The sequence below is a fragment of the Mya arenaria genome, chromosome 9, assembly GCF_026914265.1.
Source record: "Mya arenaria isolate MELC-2E11 chromosome 9, ASM2691426v1".
Classification (NCBI taxonomy): domain Eukaryota; kingdom Metazoa; phylum Mollusca; class Bivalvia; order Myida; family Myidae; genus Mya; species Mya arenaria.
In genome coordinates this window covers 28,339,194-28,345,193 of record NC_069130.1, presented here as the reverse complement: position 1 = coordinate 28,345,193, position 6,000 = coordinate 28,339,194, and positions in this window count along the sequence as shown.

Here is a 6,000-nt window from a genome sequence, read left to right as displayed (position 1 = left end):
CAACAGAAAACATTGTACTTACGAGTTGGCTGCACGAACTAGTTGGCTTACAGCTATCCTATGTAAGATGACCAGTGGTCTTGCGGGTTAAATACTGTTGAAGACCGTCGTAAACGCGCCGTAAAACATAAACGTCACATAATCGTCAATCTTCGATCATGCAATTTCCTTGATCGGTGGTCTAAGAGCGTAACTTATGAAACGAGGTCATGACAAGGACCATGAACCACGTTTTATATGTTTGGGCAAATTACATGTACAATATGAACACAATGCTTGTTTCAATGCTAAATGCTAAATCACAAGCAAAGAATCAAATTAGAGTTTTTTTGTAAGTTATTAGTTAAAAATATCACAAAATATGCCCTCTATGCCGAAAATTAATGAACAGCCCATCCACAACCATTAAAATTGGCGGTAGGAATGCCACCAAATTCGCAATCATTTCAGTAAACAGTTTCATTCATTTGTGTTTTGTATATGGCAAAATAATGCTAATAATATCGACAAATTGTCATAAAGAGCTGCGCTCTGTGTTTCCGACAATATTTCAAAATTGTTGTCAATGTCTTATATTGACAACATTTTCTCATTATTGCTGATCTACAATGTGCTGCATTAAAACTGTTGAAATTTGTATTTTCTAAGACAGGTCCCAGCAAACACATAACGTTAGTATAGTTTTAGTGATGGGACAACGTTATTTTAACGTTGTACTAGCGTTGTGTTAAAACAACTTGATATACTTGGATTTTTTCGCAGTTTCCATAAAATAAAAGAACGTTGTATTAACGTTGTGATACGTTGTCCTGGTCCAATTTATAGAAGCATTATTACCTTATATGTGTTGAAACATTATCCATTTTCGCAGAGCACATAACGTTCTGACAACGTTGTAGCAACGTATTGCCATTACGTCGACACAACGTTTCTTTGGTAACCCATACACAACATATATACAATGTTATAATGCATGGTTACGTAGTGGTAAAGTTGTTAGGATGTTGTATATTGGTTGCCAAAATAACGTATTTTTATCGTTAATAAAACCTGCATAGAATTCATTTTCGTTAGGACCCTTCCCATGTGTCTCTAAACATTTGTGAATTTTCGACATTGGGCTAATCCTTTTGTTTACATTATGTTATTAAATTAAATAAAAACAGATAAATGTGTCTAAACTGTCACTTTCGTTCGTTCACATAAATTAGTAAAACAACTCCAATTCAACAATGTTTTAATATAAATCGTTGAAATACATGAACTATATGTAAGCGAGTTCATTTAAAGTGAGTGCAAACCAGTTAATAATCGAATATTGCACATACTCAACTATTTAAAACTTGCTTGGTTTGAAGAACATATCAACAGCAAACAGTTGAGTTTTGTTTTGTTTTGATTTTTAAATGCAACGTCTGTTTGCATCTTTGAATAGTTGCATTAGGTATCTGAATTGTATTCCTTCGTCTGGAGATAGAACTTGGATACCTAGTCATTGAAGTACTTCGGGTTTACCTTTTAGTTTATCATTCTTACTTGTATTAGTAAGTTTTCTCGAGTTAATGCATACTTTGATAAGATTTACCTTTTACTTTAAAATTTACTGTATTCAGGATTCAGGATTGTTGGGATAAGAGTGAGGTTGTGCACGTAAACTGGTTTAAACCGCCCCCGCCCAGTAAATTTACATTTTACTGACCGTTCCAAGGCGGTACCTAACAATCCTTGATAAACACACCTAGTTTTTTATATAGTATATATGCACAGTGTTGTTTTGTGCTGTTGTTCCATGTTTCTTGTTTGTGATTTGTTTGTTCTATGTCTTTGACGTTTACCCCGTGCCATTTAACGGGGTTTATTTTTGAACTTTTGGGTACTGACCTTGTTTCTGTAGTTTTTCATATAAACATTGTATACAAAATATCATCTGAAAATACTTATTGCAATCCATTTACCATGAATCAGCAAAAAAAGTATAATTTGTGCGGATCGTTTAATTGTGCTTAAACCTGCAATTTATGTTTACATCAAAGGTTTTACCCATATAAAAGCCACATTTCTCCACTCGTAAATATCATATTTTCAGCATGAACAAGTCATGAACCCAAGGTTTATTATTCTTTATTAGCAAATATTTACTGTGTTCATCATATTTCTGTCTAGATAATTAATTATGCTCATTTATCAGTCATTATTGCGGGTAATCTGAAGATAATAAAAACAATGTTTTATAAGAGGTAACAGTAAAGATGAGCACGAAAACATACTCACGTGTTTTTATTAAAGCATTGTTTTCACCTTATTTGTCAAATTAACAGCATTTTGACCGACTACAGACATTTTTCACTTCGTATCATATCTGAATATATCTTTAAGGTATCAGTTGTATAAATAATCTTGTAATTGTATCCCCCCAACCATTATTAATAAATATATGAATGAATTATTAAATAAAAGATTTAAAGATTAAATGGTTTTGTATCCCCCAACCATTATTAATAAATATATGAATGAATAAAATAAAAAGATTTAAAGATTTAAAGATTGAAAGGTTGAATGAATGAATGAATGAATGAATGAATGAATGTATGAATGAATGAATGAATGAATGAATGAATGAATGAATGAATGAATGAATGAATGAATGAATGAATGAATGAATGAATGAATGAATCAATCAATCAATCAATCAATCAATCAATCAATCAATCAATCAATCAATCAATCAATCAATCAATCAATGACTCAATGAATCAATGGATCAATGAATCAAAGAATCAATGAATGAATCAATGAATGAATGAATAAATCAATGGATGAATGAATGAATGAATGAATGAATGAATGAATGAATGAATGAATGAATGAATGAATGAATGAATGAATGAATCAATGAATGAATCAATCAATCAATCAATCAATCAATCAACAAACAAACAATCAAACAAACAAACAAATAAACAAACAAACAAACAAACAAATAAATAAATAAATAAATACGCACGCACACACACACGCAAGCACGCGCGCGCGCGCACGCACACACACACACACACACAAAATAAAAATAATAAATATACGGACATACGGACGGACGTTCAATAAATAAATTATTAAATTAAAAAAATAAAAGATAAATAAACGGAAATAATAATAATAAAATTGATATATACAATAAATAATATCCTTACGTGTGGGCATTTTTTCTGATAAATAACACATACTTATTACAGTTGTAAATTAACAAGTCAATCAATCAAAAAATCAATCAATAAATTAAAAAAATAAAATCAGTAATATATAAATCAATGAATAGAAATGATACTGAACAAAAATATAATGGATATATAAAAATAATAATATCATTTAGAAAGGTCGTTCCGACTGATTACCTGTATGTTTATTAAATGACCGAAAATACAGTTTAGTTGGAGTGGTCATATACTGTGTTTGTGTTCTTTAGTTCAATTGAAATCGGACGAAATCAAACTTTTTCGCAAATATTCAAAGCTAACAAAAACACGTTTTTATATAAAAGTTCTGTTCAGTTTTTTCACATTCTTTTGCTACGCATGGAACTCTTTTTTCAAACGATACGAACATAATATGGGAAACCAGACATAAAATATTAACATACATATGTACACCAGATCCACCAGATACCTTAAAGGAGATGAGAATGAAAGAAGTTGTTTTGACGTCGCGTGGAAACGTCAGTTTGGAATATGTTTCAATGTTGTACCATGAAGGATCACGTGATCAAAATGGACCAGCCAACATTATTATTGTAAAATAAAACTATAAAACATTTTTTGGTAAAACACATCCTTTATGAACAAACAATGTATAAAGAACTGCTTAAAGAAAAAAAGAAACACCAAGAGAAAAAAAACCTATGTCGTATTCCGATATTCAAACCTTTGGACATATTTAGGGTAATTAATAACTTGTCCCCAAACTCGTAGGCTAAGGATTTTTTATAGCTTGCTTAATAATACCGTAGGACCCGATTCATAAAGCTCAGACAAAAAGTTTCGGAGGATGTTTTAAATATTCAAAATAATCTTATTTTTAATAAAAGGGTAAACTTGAAAATTCAATGACAATTCCTTACATATAACAATATGAATGATATAACGTGGGAACTGTTCGTAACCTAGCTATGCAATAATCATGGCCGTATCACTATCCAAGCATTAAAGCTGCACTCTAACAGATTGAACGTTTTGACAACTTATTTATTTTTTGTCTTGGAACTAGCCAATTTCTGCGAAAATCCATGGAAACCAGTTAAGTAAGACTTCTGACAAAAATTAGATCGCAGATTTTTATATTTGAGTTCAAAAATCGATGTTTTATGCATTTTTCTTAACCCTTTAGTAACGCTTTAGGCCATAAAACATTAATTTTCAAACGGAAATATGAAAATCTACGATCTGATTTTTTTGTCAGTTATATCATTACTTTGAAAATATATACGCAATAAATGCTCTTTCCAAGACAAAAAAATAAAAAAGGTGTAAAAATGGTATATCTGTGAGAGTGCAGCTTTAAGAAAGTCAAAAATTTCGTAGCAATCGGCTCACCCAATGAATTCCTCCGCCTTGCCAGATAAACATCCTCTATTCACGGCACTGACCTAGTATTTTCTACTTTACTTGTTATAATTACTTTCAATTTCTTTTCCATGCTTCTGGGTTGGTATTTATAAAACATATTAAGTAATTTCCTAACTTAAGTCATTTTCTTAGGTTAGATATTTCACTGGTTAGATGAGTTAATAACTTAATAATACCTGAAATACTTATACTTTATTTTCATTTATTGTATGAAATAAACATAATTTTATAAAAAAATAATAGTAGTTTTTTCTTAATTTGAACACGAACATTTTAGAAAATCGACTTAAGTTAAGAAATGACCATTTATTATCAAACCTCTTCTAAACTGGGAGAGTATAGAATTTTTCTTATTCACCCAATGTTTGTGTCACACTAAACTCATAAACCTTAAGTTCATAATTGTTAGTATTACAGCACCTGGGATTCTTATACCCCAAAGGATGGCAAATAGATATCTGCTCGTCCGTCTGTCCATCCGTCTGTCCCCACGGTTTCCGATCAATATCTAAAGAACGCTTAGTCCCAGTGTGCTTAAGCTTTGTGGGCAGGTTGGTCATGGTCAGCAAATAAAGCCTTTTGATTTTGAGGTCAAAGGTCAATGTTCTGGTGACCTTAAGATTACCTTCAGCTGAATGTCGGTTTCCGATCAATATATGAAGAACACTATGGCCCAATGACCTCAAACTTCGAAGGTTTGTTGTTCATAAACAGAAGATGAAACCGATGGCCAGTGGGTTAAAGGTCAAGGTCATTGTGACCGTAAGCTGAAATTGTGCAGTTTCCTATCAATGATTGAAAACGCTTAGGCCAAGAAACCTCGAACTTGCAAGAGGTACCTTAAACATGACCAGCACCCTTACTTTTTACGTCAGTTGGCCAAGAGTCAAGGTCGTGGTGTCCTTGAGCTGAAAGTCCGACTTCATTAAATAACTGAAGAATGTTTGTATCACGGTACCTCAATCTTGGTATGCTGGTGAACTGCATCTGCTTCCTTTTAGTCATGTTTCAAAAACCCAAAAATGTATGTGATGCTTTGAATCAAAATTAGTTTTGTTATATACTTTTAATGAAAACCAAACTGTTGGCGTTTTGTTGCGACCAAACTAGTTTCAGTTTGTGTTTTATGGAATTAATTCGGCGGTTTGGAAACCTGTTTCAAAAGTTCTGCTTGAAGTAACAACTGCATGGTTTTGATAACAGCTTCAACAACATGATGTTTTTGCATGTAGGCACCATTTCTAAGTTTCTCCAAAACAATGATACCGCACATGGTCGGTTGCCTGTTTTATCTAAATTGGTGTTCCAACACACAAGTTAGATCACTGTAAAAGTGAGTTAGATTTCGGATGGAACGAGTCGACGAAACCGCCTTCGGAGG